Below are 17,094 nucleotides of genomic sequence, written 5' to 3'. Positions count from 1 at the left end.
CGACAAAGGCGGCGCGCGCCTCTGAGCGAGGGAACAACGTGGGGTGGGGGGAGGGGAGGCGGCCGGGAGGGGGCGGGGCGGGTGGGGGACAGAATGGGGGAGGGGGCTGCTTTGGGGGGGGCTTGGGTTGGGGGGAGGATAGCTTGAGGGAGGTTTGGAATGGTGAGGGGGTGCATCTGGAGTTTGGAATAGAAGGGGCATGAAGAAGTGATATGGGGAGGGGGTCCAGGGAAGGGGTGAAGGAGTCCACTGATGAGTGTGACTGTGGGAAACAGGGGTGATGGAGTAGGAGGGAGAGGGGTTTGGGCAAATGTGAGGGAAAAGGCAGAAATAAGGCAGAGAGAGGGGAACGGATACCAGGTTTTTAATGAAGGCTTGATGAGGAGCTGGTAATGAGAGCAGAGATGAGGTTGTGAGGACCGGGGAGATCCGTAGGGGCCATGAAATGGAATTGAAGGAGACGGAGGGTCCTTGGAGCTATGAACTGGGGGTTAGAAGGAAAGGAAATAAGAATGAGAGAAGGGAGATAGGGTTTGAAGGTGGGATAAGGGTTCACAGAGGGTAGGGGGAGATGGGATTTAGAGGGAGCTGAGAAACAAGATAAAGAAGAGCGACAGGGAAACCATGTTTTAGTTTGAAGGCAGGGGGGGAATCCCAATGAGGAAGAAAAATTGGATTTAGGAGAGAATGGGGATCAAAGCAGGGATGGAATCAAAGAGGGAAGGAGATGGCATTCGGTAGAGAAAGGTGATCAGTGAGGGGAAGATATAAGGTTTGGGAAGGGAGAAAGGGGATAAAAAAAAAAACAAGGAGAGAGATGGGTTTTAAGAGATGAGGGTGGATAGTATCAATGATAGCTTAGAAACTGAGGGAGGGAAACCAGGATTTTTAGGGAAGTGGAGATGACAGAGAGGTGAAGTGGTTGCGGGGGCAATGGCTGCCACAGTAGGGGGAGAAAACTAAGCTTGAGAGATAGAATGGGGGACGGATTAGAACTGAGTGTAAAGAGCAAGGCAGGTGGATAATAATACTTATTGATTGATTGGTTGAGATAGCCTTAAAATCCAGGGAAATAAAAAAAAAAAAAAACTGCCATTGAGAAAAGGCTTAAAACTGAATAGAGGCTTTTGTAGGGAAGATGGGAAACTTCAATGATGGGTTGAAGGGGATGAAGGACTTAAGTAAAGTAAAAGAAGTTACATAGGGGAAGGGCAAACTAAGGCTTAGGGCAGGGTAAAGATTAGGTGGTGAGAGGAAGGTTAAAGTTGTAGGGGTTTAGGAAGCAAGAGGAAATAAGGAGATAGGTTTAAGAGAAGGGAGGTGAATTGAGAGAGTGGGGAACAGAACTGGGGAAAATGAGATAAAGAGTAGGGAAAATATGTGGAAGGGAGGCAAATGGAGCTTTATGCGGGTACAGACCTGGGAGAAAAGACAAGGGAGGGGGGTGATTAAGTGCCCTGTGTGGAGGATGATCTGGAGGTGCAAAAACTAGTGGTAATTGAAAAGAAATGGACTGGGATAGGGAGCTGCTGGTGCAGAAGAGAAATCATGGTGAGTGAAAGGGGAAAAGAGAATTTAGAAGCTAGGATAAGAACTAAAGAGTAAAGACTGGAGGTGGGGGCAGGGAATTGATCTACCGAATTCTTGGGTGAGAGGAGAGCAATAGGGGAGGATGAAACTGTTGAGTCCCTTTGTCCCCAGAAAGGCTATAATGCCTCCACCTCCCTTTTTACTCCCCAAGGAGTTTTTAATCCTCTCCCACCGTTCAGCTCCTTTAATCCTTTTGGTTTTATGAGCACTATTGAAAAGTTGTGGCCAACTTTGATTTAATTTTGGTTTTACACTGTATGAATGATAGTGCCCCAAGGATAGTGATGAAAAGCTATGCATTTAACTTCTTTGGTAGTAATGGGAAAACACGGTACTTAATAAATGTTTTTATCTACTGTATGGATAGGACTGTTTTGTGTGATAGTGTTGATGTATTTGCTGAATTTTATCAAAGGGACCAAAATTGTCATGTACTTTTGTTTTCAACTGAGAGTGCAGTATTGTTGGGGTAGGATATGGTGAGAAGCTGTCACAGTTAATTCATGAAGTTGAAATTTGGTTGTTTAGGTAGCTGAAGAATGGTGAGAAATCAGTTTAAAAAAATGTGAACACCCCTGGGAGAGAGTTAACTTGTATAAAGAGATTTAAATAGGGGAACTGATTCCTTGTCTTTAACTTGAGTAGACTTGATCACTGACATCTCAAAATGTTTTAGAATGGAAAATAGAGTATGAGGAAAAACTTAGAAAATTGGACTTTGGTTTTATGTTGCTAAGGATGTCCTGAGAAATTCTATCACTTTTGAAAGTCTCTGTAACATAATTGCAAGTTGTAAAAACTGCCTGACTTTGAGCTTCCCACTGCCTCCTCACTTCCCTTCTGTGAATAAATAAGAGTATAAACAAATAAATAAGAATAAATAAGCTCAATTTATACAAATCTCTGATATCTATTAAAAGACCCTTTTGGAAATTAAAGGAAAGCTTAAATTTTAAGGCAGATTTGGAGTTATTTTAACAGTTTTCTTGTGTTGTTTATTTTTATGCCTTCATTTATAATTGAGAAATGTGGTAAAAACTCATTTATGTTTTTGTTGTTCACTTATGTTTAATTCAAAGGACAGCACATCTCTTGCTTAGCCAAAAGTGAAATTCCTATCTATAAAATTTTTGTTGGCTTGATGAAAGTGTTTTACTTAGCATGGTTTCAAAGTCACTTAAAACTTGTTTCTCATTTTAATTTTGCTAATTTCTAATGATATACTCTTGATATACAATGTATTTTATATTATAGAGATTAGTGTTTACTTTGTAGATTCTAGATTCTTGAGCTCAAGCAGTGAAAGTTCTCCTGTATATAAATACTTTATATTATCTCCTTCAGAATTATATTTATAAACACACTAAGAACTGATTTTGTTTCCTGGTTTCTGTTAAGCACATAGAGAAAGTAACATTTGAACAAAGGTTTCAGTTTTCATGTTAACTTTTAAAAGGTCTCTTCCCCAGTTCAACAAATATTTATTGAGTGCCTACTATGTGCAAGGCCTGTGTGCTCAGTGCTGTTAGATAATATTTTCAAAGAGAAATCTTAACTGAAGCATCTGTTTAATTGATAACTTTTAATTTAGTGCCTTTAGCTATAAAATTTTTTTATATCTTAGTTGTTTTTGAGATGGAAATTGTGGCAGATGTTGGCCTGTTGTAGTCTTTGTGTATTATTACCATTTATGATGCATTCATTCTTGTACTATTGACTGTTAACATGTTTTAGCCTTCTAAAATCTTACTAAATGAATCTTGCCTACAAAAATATTTGGGAAAAAAGTAAACATTTCCCTTCACTGGTGCTGTATTACACAGATTCCTGGTGGTGGAGACACTTAATTTCAATTCTGCATTTCTAAAATGACTTTGTCTAAAAGTTGGTTCTTTAATTCAAATAGTGATACTAAATGGCTTAACGATACTTATACATTTTCTTTTCAGTTACTATAACCTACCAAAATTACACTTTTGTTTATAATTTCATTCATCTCATGTTTATGCACAAAGTACCATTAAAACAGTTTATTCAAATTTGAATGACTAGGTGTATATAATTATGTTTCCTTGATTAATCATAGAATTTTAGGACTTGAAGAGTCCATCTCTCCCACTTTAGGCAGGACCACACAGACCATTGCTGATCACTGAAAATCTGTTTGATTTTTTTTAAAAAGCATCCAAAGGAGGAAGTTATACAACCTATACAGGTAGCTCATTTTAACATTTAATTATTTTCACTATTAAGAGATTCATCTTTTAATCTGATCTGCACATTTATAATGCTATTTTTTGTTTTGTTTTGTGGGCTATTCTCATTGGAAATTTAAAGTAACCATATTCACAATTGTACAAGAACCCTGTACTTCATATGCTTGAAAATCTTTATTAAATCAACCTGAATTCTTTATTTTTCAGGCTAAAGGATTCTAGTTTATTTAATCTTTCATAAGAGATCTTATTGTTAAAGCTTTACAAAATTTTTGTGTCTCTGCTTAGCCTTTTCAAGTTCTTCAGATAGTAAACACTCTGATATAGAAATAGGAACAGATACAGTGAGGGAGGACTTGACTAGAGCTGAATAAGGTGAAAAGATTTATCTCATGATTCCTAGCACTATATCTGGTTTTTTTTACCCCCCCCCCCCAAAAAAAAAAACCCACAAAAACCTATATTGCTACATTGCTGACTTTATGGTAAGCTTGGTGTATATACTATGAAGGTTATATCTTTTCCTGCTATTTTTGGATAGATCCAAGACTTTTACATTTGTTCATTTTTACTTATTGAGTTAACATTTTTTCTATTAAAGTGTATTTTATTTGTTTCTGAGATTTCAGATTTAGTTAGGTTCTTTGGATTCTGATCCAGTTTTCCAGGGTGCAAATGATAAGCTTATATCCATACCAACAAGCACCAAAAATTGAGAGCTAGCTATAACCAATGTTATTGGTGCTCCAATAAACATCTTTTAACTTTTATCTATTTCCTGATTTTCAAATTCCTAATAGAGGGTTAGAGTTCCATACTTTCAATCATTGATTTAAAAATATTGAACAACATTGGTTCCAAAACTTAACCTTTTCAGGTCAAATTAAGAGGTTGATATTGAATCATTGCCAATAATAGTGTGTACATTTATAATAATATCTATAGTAAGAGTTGTATTTTTCTTTAGATTTAAAGTTCCAAAATTCTTCTGTTTCATTTTTCATGTACTTGACCATAGTGAGATATTGGTGACCAGAGAGGGAATCTGAAGATGATAAAATAGAGATAGATCAAACTTGTCTGTCATAATCACTCATTTTCTTTTAAAGACGTGCTAGAAATGCCTCATTAAACAGTTTGTAATCCACTTATCCAGATCATATTGCTTATTGTATTTTTTACAGGACAGGATCAAAAACCTTGTTAACATCATGATAGATTTCACCTATTGCTTCATCTTGATCTACTTGACCTGCCATTCAATAACATATGAGATTAGCCCAACAAGATTTGGGCTTTATCAAGTCATACTTGTTATTACAGAGTACCTACTTTTCTTCAAGGTATTTGTAATTTTGTGGCTATTTTTTCCTAGTTTTTGTCAGCTATATAAGTTTTTCACATGTGTATAATTTCCATTGTCATTCTTCCATTTAAAAAATGTAGACACTTGTGATTGCTTTTTCTTTTCCAGTCTCAAGAAACTTCCTTAGACCTTTGCAAATGCTCAGATTGATAGCTGGTGGCCTTGCAAAAACTTTGACCAGCCATTTTAGAATTCAGGAATTCTAGTCATTAATGATGTTTCAGATTATTTTGTTCAATAGGGATAATTCAGTGAGATGAGACATGATGTAGTAGAAAGCTCTTGTGGAATTGGAGTCAGAAAGGACCATGTTCAAGTTTCTGTGCCATGACTTTTAATTACCGTGTGACCTTAGAGGCAAGGCAGTTAATTTCACAGAGCCTTAGTTCCTTATTTGTAAAATATTTGGCATACTTACTTCATGGGATAATTGTTAGGAAGGCACTTTGTAAAACTTCAAAGTCCTGTGTAAGCATGAATAGCTGTCATCATTTTTGCCATATCATTATCCCAAAATGCCCATTTCAAAGTTTCATGTTGAGCATCGAGGTAGATTTAACACAATCTAGTGTTGGGAATAATTCTAAATAAATAATGTTCATAAAAAAGGAAATGTTTTTAGTCAATTACCGTATGTTTACTATGAATGATGCACTTCTTTCTGTTTCTGACTTAGAAAGATAAATGAGACTTGGGAAATAAGCTAGTCTAAGAAGTTGGTAAAAGTAGACAGGACAGTTATTATTAATATATAGTATCTAAATTCTAGTGAAGGTTGGGGCTTAGAAATAATATTTTATTTTTCTACTTCAGGTTAGATAATGAAAAATCAATAATCAAGTCTTGTGCTCTACTTGGGTTTTAGGACGAAGTCTTATATGAATTCTTGAATATTAAAAAAAACCCTATTATTCCTTAGAGTTTGCTAAAAGGTTAATGTCCACTTATGGCAACTTTTTCATTTTCTTTTCTGGAAAGACAAGGGTTTGTAAAGTCAGTCACCAACTCACCGTGGAATGCCACATATTTGATTTCAACATTGAAGCATGTGTTGTGCTTAAACTCTAAGCAGCTGATCAGTGCCATCCTATCACCAGCTGTTTCAAGAATGTTATCTTTGTACTTGAGGGCAGCACTCCAGTGTCTCATTGGCACACTAAAAGTTTGAGGCTCTAAGACCAGTACATATTTGGAAGAGAATTGCAGTCTATCAAGGGACTCTTGAGAAGATAGTTCTCAGAGACTAATTTTTGATATTAGGGATGAATTTGTCAATAATTTGAATCCCTCAAATATTTATTATCCTTATATGAATGTTTTAACTACTTTGTAATCCCATATTGGTTATATATGCATTTTTTTTAACTCTTACCTTCCATCTTGGAGCCAATACACAGAAGGCAGAAGAGTGGCAAGGGCTAGGCAATGGGGGTTAAGTGACTTGCCCAGGGTCACACAGCTGGGAAGTGTCTGAGGCCAGATTTGAATCTAGGACCTCCTGTCTCTAGGCCTGACTCTCAATCCACTGAGCTACCCAGCTGCCCCCTATATATGCATTTCTAATCCAACAAGCATATTTTAATTGCCTGCTCTATACAATCCACTGTGCTAAGCACTGGATATACAAATTAAAACAAATATTTCCTGTCTTCAAGGTGTTTATATTTTGATACGGAAGATGAAATATGTAAACAGATAATCTGATTAACCAGATAATGTTGAAGATGGAGAGAGCACTAGCTAGTGGGAGATTAGAATAAACTTTGGTGAGGAAGTGGCACATGAGCTGAGCCTCCAATGAAAGTGGAGATTCTGAGAGGCAGAGGGAAGGAAAGGACATTCCAGGCCTGGGGTCCAAACTGCAGATGTATGGAAGCTTATAGGATATGAGTTGCCACATTCTAAGGAGAACAGATAGTCCAGGTTGGCAAAGCACAGAGGATAGAAAGGAGTGTAATGGGAAAAAAAAGTTTTGCAAGGCAGACTGGAGTCTGATTATATGGAGCCTTCTTTGTCAGACTGTGGAACTGGTATTTTATCCATAGAGGCTAAAGAGAGTTACCAGGGGGACAAACTATCTTAGAAATGCAAAGTTCCAAGGCTGAGGATAATTGTGCTACTCCAACATTGTATGGTCATCATCCTTAATATTTTTTAAATATTTAGTTTTTTAAAGGAAAGTAAATTTTCATCTATCTTGGTTTAGTCTCAGACTTGCTAATGATATGAATTTAGAAACAATAGCTAATATATGGAATGACAGAATTGGTCCAAAAAACTTGTGTCAGCTAAAAATCACAGCTCTGTCCACCTCCAAAAGCTCAGACAATCACTTAGCCTCTTTGGACCTCAGTTTCCTCCTCTGTAAACTGAAGGGCTTGGATTAGATGCTCTCATAGCTTTAAATATTAAAATTGAAACTTAATTGGGATAAATATAAAATCTAACACTTGAGTTAAAGCATTAACTGCACAAGTACGGGATGGGGAGAGATGGAATTTGACAGCAGTTTATGTGAAGACTCTCTGGGTTTTTGTGAAATATATGTTTAATTGAAGTCATTAGTGTGACATATTAGCCAAAAAAGCAAATGTGATCTTAGTGTGCATGACTATGGAAGCACAATGTCTGAATGAGGGATTTCATAGTCTTGCTGTACTCTGGTTAGAATACATCTGGAATATTGTATTCAATTCTGGGTCCCTGTTACTTGTAGAACCAAATCTAAAATGCTCTGGTTGGCTTTTTTTTTTAACCTTTATTTTCTGTCTTAATATCAATTCTAAAACAGAAGAGGAGAAAGGGCCAGCAAGTCAGGGTTAAGTGACTTGCCCAAGGTTACACAGCTAGGGGTTATATGAGGCTAGATTTGAAGTCAGTTCCTCCTGACTCTAGACCTGGTACTCTACCCACTGTTATCTTGCTGCCTCTCTGGTTGACTTTTAAAGCCTTTGACAACCTTATCCCTCCTTATGTTTTCAATCTTCTTGCACTTTACTCTGCTCTACATACTCTATGATCAGGACTCCCTTGTCTTTCCTGATCCTCAAATAAAATACTCTTATCTCCACACTTTTCACTGGCTGCCCCCCATATCTGGAAAACTCTCCAAATATTAAATGCTTTCCCTCCTCACCTCCATCTCCAGCTTTCCCTGACTTTCTTGAAGATTGAGCTCATATCCCTCCTTCTGCAAGAGGCTTTCCCAAGCTCCCTTCCTTATAGATTACCTCTCATTTTTACTTTATCTTTATATGACAGTTGTTTGGATGCTTTCACCACAGACTGTGAGCTTCTTGAGGGCAAAAACAGTGTTTTGCTTTTCTTTGTATAATTTAACACAGTGCCTGACACTGTTAGCCTACAAAAGGGAAGACATAGCTGTCTTAACATATTTGATGGCTGTCATGAACTGTTTGACTCAGAGAGCAGAACCACAAACAATGGCTTAATTTCAGGAAAAAATAACAATTAAGGCTATCAAAAAAATAGAATGGACTGCCAGAAGAGGTGGCAGGTATCCCTTCAGTTGAGGTCTTGAAAATAGAGGCTGGATGATCACTCAATGAGCATGTTACAGTGGGGATTCCTTTAGAAGCTATGGGTAAGCCAGCAAGGCCTTTCTATTTCTGAAATTCAGTGAAATTCTGCCATAACCCAGAACTAGGAGCAGTGGGTAGAAACTGCAAAGAAGCAGATTTTACATTAATATAAGTAAATGCGTTGCCTCAGGAAAACAATGTATTCCTTTTTACTGGACATTTTAAAGCAGGGATTGAATGACCACTTGTCATGATCATCAAGATTCCTGTTTAGGGCTAAAGATAAGATTAGATGAGCTCTTAAGACCCTAATGAATCTGAGAGTGTAATAAATAAATGCTTGTAGGTTCGGCCTTTATATAGGGTAATTAAATAGATGGCTTCTCAAGGTCTTTTTATATTTTCCTGATTTCATATATATCTCATTTCACCTCATTTGAAAAGCTAAATTAAACAATTTCAAGACATGGATGGATGGTCAGAGGGGGGAAAATGGTGCTTCAGAATGTTGTTTTATAAGGACTGTTGCTGATTGGATGGAAATAACCAGAATCTTATGGTTGGTCTAACTGAATTTAAACGACTGATCTAACTGATTTGAACAGTTGGTGCCACTGCTTTTCAGGTACAGATGTTACTAGTCTAGGTTTTTGTTGAAAGATATTTTTTGAAAATATGATCTTTTAATATTTACTTGAGGTGTTGGTATCTTTTGCTCTAAACAAGGCTTGCTATTTCCACTGGTATTTTTTTCTGAGAATATTAGTTATTTACTATTTAGTAGTTTTTCTGTGACCTTGGTAGAAGTAACATAAAACAAAAGTATGGCACAGGAAATAAGTTGGATCAGCCATAAAAATCAGTTCAACAAACATTTAACAAGTATCTGCCCATTTGCAAAATGCTAGGTAAGACACTGGGCTTACAAAGACAAAAATGAAACTAGAGCTGAAGATACTAGTAGAAGGCAGATAAGCGTCTATATAAATACAAGGTAATACAAGGAAGAACTAATTAACATTTAGGGGAATTAGGGAGACTAAACTGAGAGGGTGGCAGTTAAACTGTGTTTTGAAGGAAGCTATGGAACCTGAGACAGAGAAACCAAACTCTTTCACAAATTTAGTGGATTTGTGAAAATTAGTGAAAGAAAAAAAAACATGTCAAGTTCATGGAGTAATTAGTGAACTTTTTTGTGAATAATGATGAGAAAGATGGTAATATGAAATAAATCTATAAAAGTAAATTGGAGCCATATTGTTGAAGAGGGTGTTAATTACCAATCGAAAGGTTTATGTCTTTTATTCTAGAGGGAAGGAATGGAGGCTATTGAAAGTGATGTGATAAGGTCTGTGCCTTAGAAAGATTATTTTAGCAGCCAGGTAGAGGATGAATGGGAGGTTTTGATAATTGCATTATATTATTTGCCTTACTCAGAAACCTTAAGCAGCTCCTTGCCTCCTACCATGTCAAATTAAAACTCTTGTGCCCTTCAAGACTCTTCATAATCTGTCTCCAATTTACCCACCCATTCAAATTTATTTCCAGCTATTCCTCACATTTGTTGCTATGTTCTAATCTGTTGGCCTTTGCACTCATCTCCTCTGACTTTCTTAATCCTACTTACCTTTCCAAGGACAACCTTAATCTAGGAGTCTTTCCCTAACAACTCTGAGCCTTTACCTTCCTCTCCTCTGAACTTTGCTTTTAACACAAAATTCAACAAGTAGTTATTATATTAGTTATTTCCTATGTCTACTCTATATTGTCTCTCTAGATGATAAACTTTCTGAGGATAGAGTTGATTCTGTCATAGCACCCAACATGCTGAGCATATAGTAGATGCTCAGTATAATGAATCAAAACTTAATAGAACATTTAACTACTGATTTCTCTGGATATGCATATTATTATTATTATTATTATTTTACAAAACCACTTTTCTACCTTTGCACAAAAGTGAAATACTATTAGCTTTCACTTATTCAAATATAGCCAGGTATTATTTTTATGCATAGAACATACAAGAAATCATTAAGACAAATTTAAAAGCAATGAAATAGGGATTTTTTTTAACATGCTTAGAGCTTCAGTTATCCATTTTTGTTTTATGAGAAAGATATTTCTCATAAATATATAATAATAGAGCATATTAGAATAGAACATTATTATTATTAGATTAATAATTTATTAGAATGATTAATTTTAATCATTAATTAAATAAATAATTATATTTATATTTATTATAAATATATTATATATAAATAATTATAAATAAATTAAATAATTAATAATTATAAGGTTAATTAATATATTAGAATAAAATAATAGAATAAATATTTTAAAAAGATATAATAATGAAGTTAAAACATTGCTTTTTGATCATGGAAAGAAGCTAATGCACAATAAAGGTTGGGACTTAGGCAGATAGCTATTCTTTGCCCAGTTTCACAAGAATATGAAAGTACTTCTCACATTTTTATGTTTTTCTTCTTCAGCATTCTTTGCAAAGTCAGGGGTACTTGTTATTGTAGGTAGTTACTGGGCTATTATCTTGGCTGTCATTCTATTTGCAAAATGAGTAAATGAGAATGACCTTTATAAAAATAAATAGGTGCTCTTTTATTACTTGAAGAATGGTGACCAGTTTTTATGGTGTAGTTTTCATGTAAATGGTCAATATATAATATTGGCTTAATGAATTAATAAATCTTTTCACTGTGGTTTAATACAAGACTGGTTTGCAAATGACTGTTTCTGTATTCCTCAGAATCTAACATAGATAGCAACCTAACATAGTTTAGACTTTATAACTAATTGTTAATAATGAAGATAATATAGAAAATGAAATACAAGGTTCAAAAGTGCTAGGACCAATTTTCAGCATGACTAGCTATATACCTTATAAAGTTTCTTAGTTTTACATATCTAAAAATGACAAAGCCCAGGATTTTCTATTGTAAGGTATTATTAGTATTGTGAGCATTATTCCTATTCATTTGAAGTATTGAACAATTTTTGTAATAAATAGGTTTTTCTTCATGGTAGAAGTAATAAAGCTGAAAAATTTATTGCTATTTTGTGTTTGGATATATGTATGTATCATGGATCTGCTCTCTCTGAGGCCAATAGTATACGCATGTGGTGTATATACATATTCATGCGTTTATATATATGTATGTGTGGTTATGAGTTTATATATGTAGTATTTGACTAAAAGAAACACATGAGTATTTCAAGAAATACTTGGGACCCAGAAGCTCCTAGTTATTAATTAACTTCCTCCCAATTTTTTATTTATTTTTAAAAATATCTTTACATTCTGTCTAAGAATTGGTACTAAATACCATTTCTAAGGCGGCAGAAGAGTGGTAAGGGCTAGGCAGATGGGATTAAGTGACTGCCTAGCCACAGCTAGGAAGAGCCTTAGGCCAGATTTGAACCCAGGACTGTTTTTAGACTGAACTACCTAGCTGCCCCTCCCAATTGTTTTTAGACAACTAATTTAATGAAACCTGAAGTGAGATGCTTACCCATCCTTGGTCTCAGTTTCCTTTGCTTTGAAATATGATAGATTAATAGTTTTTATCTAAAAAAGACTGACACAAAACCTGGGGTATTCTTTCAACTGTTATTTTTGAGACATGAAAGAAAATTAGTTTTGTCCTCCCAAATACTTAGCCAAGTTGAATAGGCTGTCCAGCTGGTGTATAAACGTGGGATGTACAAAATTAGATCTCAGGTTTAAATGAAAGGAGTATTGTCTATATTAAAACAAATTTATAAAACTATTGAGATTTTTTGAAAGGAGAAGATAAAGGGTCACCAAAACGATGAAATATTTTTGTTTCACTTAACTATGTCATGTTCATAGGACATACTTAATTCATGTTTGCTAATTAAATTTAGCTTCTTAATAAAGTCCTTATTGGCACCAAAAAAATAGTAGAAATTACTTGGAAAGAATTATACCCAAGTCCATGTGAAGACATGGGAAGTGTCTAAATGGCAAATGACTAAAGACAGATTATGACTACTTTGACATTTCTTTTTTAACATATCTGGAAAATAAGCTATTCTTACTTATTTTTCTGGATTTGTTTTTTAATATGTGTCAAGTTGTAAACAACATTTTTTGACAGGGATTTTCTCTCTTTGTCTTTTCTTGGACTAATTAGTAATTTACATTTTATTAGTATATATTCCTTCTTCATTGTGTGAAAATACCCAGTAAAGAGATATCTACATGCAGCAATGCCTGGCAAATTAGGGGGCAGATGTTAATGCATCCAAAGGGCCAATGACTAAATTAATTTTAGTTTGTAAATTATCTTTTTTTCCTTCTGCTTAAAAAGGTTTGGTTAGATTTTTTCCTTTTCCTAGAGCAGATAATGTTTTTATTTTCAGTGATACCTTTCTGTTATCCATAATTCCTTTGTCCATTCCAAGAGGATAAAAGTTATAGGGGAAGGGTGGAAAGAGAATGATTCTTCAGAAATTAACAGAATTTTTTTCCTTTACTTCCTCCCCTCTGCCATGGACCCTATGGTATTTAGTTTCTTCTCAAGTGTCCCGAATCTGAAGAAAGGGTATCTTATCCTATTTGTGGCCTATTGTTAATCTGATAAATTAGTGTATGCCAATGCTTTGGCAGGATGGGGCCAAAGTTTGTGCATTTAAACTTAATCTTCAGAGACAATTCCTCTATATTTGTTTTCAACTCATTTATTGGCTCCATGTGTGGAAAGTTGGGTAGAGAAGAAGATGGCTCCATGAATTGGAGAAATATTTTGACTTTTCCTCAAAATATACTGAAGGTCAGTCTGATTTTGGGATAGTGATGTTACAGTTTTTAGTTTTTCCAAAATGTGGCAGGAGTAGACTGGCTTTGGCATGGAGCCCTTTATCTCTAAATTGCTATATTATTCTATGGCTGTCTTTTTTTATCTCCATTGGTAAAATGAGGACACATTTTTTTTTGTGAAGTGTTTTTAATCTCTTCTCCCCCTTTTCTAACCTATTCAACACCTTTTAAAAAACCTCTTTTTAATCTTACCCCATATTTTCTTTCTTTGCTAGAGTGTCTGAAGAACTATTCTTTTCTCTTTATCTGTGCTTTTGATCCCATCCTCTTTCTTTTCCTTCTGGAACATTGCTTCCTCTATCACTCCTTCCTTCTCCTATTTTCAGTCTCTTTTTCCAAAAACTCCTTCCCTCTGCTGCCTAGGACTTCTCTATCCTTAAAAAAAAACATTACAATTGACCTTATCATTCACTCGATCTTTTTCCTAGAAGATGGTCTTTATAGTCCTTTTCTCCTTTTCCTCATCTCCCACTCACTTTTCATATTGTTGCCATCTAATCTGACTTCCTGCTCTATACCTTTCCATAGACACTTCTCTCTATAAAGTTAACAAACGTATTTTAATGAGCCAATCTAGTTGCCCTTTTTCTCAGTCTTCCTTTTGCTTGACATTTTTGTAGGGTTTTTTTAAAAACCCTTACCTTCCGTCTTGGAGTCAATACTATGTATTGGCTTCAAGGCAGGAGAGTATAAGGGCTAGGCAATGGGGGTTAAGTGATGTGCCCAGGGTCACACAATTAGGAAGTGTCTGAATCCAGATTTGAACCTAGGACCTCCTGTCTCTAGGCTCTCAAATCTTTGTAGCTTTTGAAACTGTCAAATATAATTTCTTTCTGGATACTTCCTCCCTTGCTTCAATGACACTGCTCGCCCTTAGTTTTTCTCCAACCTCTTTGACCATTCTTTCTCAGTTTTCTGTGCTATAACCCTTCCTCTGGCTTAAAGAGTGGACATACACCATGATTTTTTCCTGAGCCTCTTTCCTTTCTGTTCTGTTACTTCCAGTCACCTGTTATTACAACCGTGGCCTCATCTTTTAACTTCTTTCAGCTTCCTTGTTCCCTAGTATTTTGCTGGCCAATTCTCTTCCCTCCCCACCAACATCTCTTAAAAGTTATATTTCTTTGTATATATGCTCACCCCAGTAGAATGTCTTGAGAGTAAGGACTATTTTCTTTTTCATAGACCAAGCATCTAGTACAGTGTCTGAAACATTGTGTTGGTTCTTAATGAAATTCAGAGGGGTCATTTTAGATCAGGTGTCTGCACCAAGTTTGGCATTAATAAAGTGGAAGATGGAAAGGAGAGGTTTGGAGGGTTCCAGGCTTCCTAAAGAAGGGCCAACCATGCTGGGTCAGAAGAATGGAGCAGGTTAATGGCTTCATGCTGATCAGCAATGGAATTGGACCCATGAATAACTGCTATACTTCCAAACTGGGTGAAATGAGGAGATCTAGTCTTTTAAAAACATGTTTTGTATGCCTGCACATGTATAATCCATATCAAATTCCTTGCCTTCTCAATGAGTAGGGAAGAGAAGGAAAGTGAGAATTTGGAATTCAACATTTTAAAAATCAAATGCTAATTGTTTTTACATATAATTGGAGAAAAAATAAATGCTCAAAATTTAGAAAAAAGAATGCTTGTTTTAAACTAAAGTATTTAGCTATCCTTAGCTGGAAGGGGATATACAAATGTAAGTAATAAGAACTTTGGAAGTATTTAAATATGGAAATTATTTGTATGAAAAATAAGTGGGAGAGGATAAAAATCTTAGCCATAAAAACCAGATAAGAATTAAAGAGCTGCCTTGATGTATCAAATAGCTCTGGAAACCCAGATAAATTGTGGTGTTTATTTTGGCAATTTATACTATTTGTTGAGTCAGCTTATTTCTCTAATATTTCTCTAATAAACGAAAGGCAGCTATTAGGCTGTTTGCTTCTCACTAAAAGAAACTGTTGCATGACCATTGGCTCTTACTTTGTGTCCAGTCATTTGATGAAGTGTGTCATTGGCCACAAGGGAAATTCAGATAAGACTGTATGTATGGTTCAGGACAACTCATCACTACTGTACTTTCAGAGAGACTCCTGAGGTTGTAAAACTAAAATCAGTGCTGCTATAATGTGATATTTATGTTCCTAAAAATCACCACACTATAACATAGTAAAGACCACAGGAGAAAATGGCGTTTGGAGCACAACACTTGAAAACTTCATCAGAGACACATAAAAAAGATAGGAAATAAATAAAAACAGCTGAGGTTTTTACATGTTAAATAGTTAAATAAATACTCAATAATGGCAGTGTCTACATCTTCGGATTTCTATTCAACCTCCCCTATTTCCTTTGGATTGGGGTTTTGGGAGGACCCGAGAAACTCAACAGCTTTAGATAAGAGGGCCACAGACATTTTTTCTATTTTTGTGGTATTGGTTCTGATGGTCCATAATGTGGGTTCCTTTATGCCTGTTGCATAATACATAACATATGTTATCTCATTTCTTTCAAAATGCTGTGTTCTTTCAAGCATCTTAATGCTGGAAGGTTTCTTTTTTTTTTATGTATTATTATAAGAGTTTTTGAACCAGAATAGTTAGGCATGTTTGAGATGTTAAATAGGTAGGAGTTTTGTTTTATTTAGATAAGTTCATAAACTTGAAAGAATATTAAAAAAATAGTCTTGTGGAGGAACACACAAGGTGCACTGAGGTAGCTGATATAGTTTGAGGTATGTGTGTATGTGTATTTTGTATATACCTATGTAGATCAGTTCAGCTTAGTGCAGTTTTCTGCATTCTCTTCCCTAGTCTATCAGTTGCATTAGAATAAATTCAACTTTTCAGAACAAAAGTTATAGCAGAATTAGCTGTACTATCAATTTCCAAAGTGTAACCTAGCCATCTCTTCTTTTCCTCCATTTATTTAAATCTGGGCCCATTTTAGTGTCCCATCTATAGTGTCTATATGTATATATTGATGGATCAGTATTGAGGGCTATTTATTCATATGCTTTTTTATAGTCAATCCAGTATAAGCACAATGAGATCTTGTAGTTTCTGTACATTTCAGTCGTATTTCTCTAAAAGTGCTATATATTGTTTAATCTCAAACCTTTCCTATTTTCTTCTCATACCAGTGAGGAGGGATAGGGATAGGAACAGGAACCAGGCTAGTGATTTCATTGTTGTATTGGACTCTTGCCCAGAATCACACAGCCAGTATGTGTGAGAGGAGGACTTGAGTAACTCTTTATCCACTATGCCATGCTGCCTCATGTTCTCTCTCATACCATTATTCCCATTAAAAATTTTTTTTGGAGATGGGTGGGATTAGAAAGGTGTCACCTATTTTTGCAAACCTTGATTGATAACATCTCAGTCATTGGTAGAAATCATGTTCATGGTTTTTTTCCCTAGTGTTTAGTATCCTTCCATCCCAAGATATCTTTGAGAATTGTTTTCTTGCTCTTCTAACTTAACTTTCTATATATGTGTCATTCCTCCACATGTA

At 35.4% G+C, this 17,094-nt stretch overlaps 1 protein-coding gene across 10 annotated transcripts in view; it reads left to right on the top strand.

Annotated features, from left to right (window-relative positions):
* Nucleotides 1–17,094, top strand: part of USP49 (ubiquitin specific peptidase 49) — a 166,384-nt gene that overhangs the window by 297 nt on the left and 148,993 nt on the right. For 3 of the 10 annotated variants that reach the window (XM_056818213.1, XM_056818215.1, XM_056818222.1), the window contains exons 1-2: nt 3,228–3,805; nt 4,991–5,149. The exons of 4 other annotated variants lie outside the window; for them this stretch is intronic. The gene's annotated coding sequence lies outside the window, so the exon portion shown is untranslated. Of the gene's footprint in view, nt 1–263; nt 3,806–4,990; nt 5,150–9,240; nt 9,340–17,094 lie in introns of those variants that run through there. 3 more of the 10 variants (XM_056818219.1, XM_056818217.1, XM_056818220.1) reach the window with 3 other exon arrangements.

This window comes from Monodelphis domestica, chromosome 2 (assembly GCF_027887165.1).
Source record: "Monodelphis domestica isolate mMonDom1 chromosome 2, mMonDom1.pri, whole genome shotgun sequence".
In the NCBI taxonomy this organism is placed as follows: Eukaryota; Metazoa; Chordata; class Mammalia; order Didelphimorphia; family Didelphidae; genus Monodelphis; species Monodelphis domestica.
The sequence above is the reverse complement of the archived record's forward strand: the minus strand, read 5'-3'. Positions and strand labels throughout refer to the sequence as shown.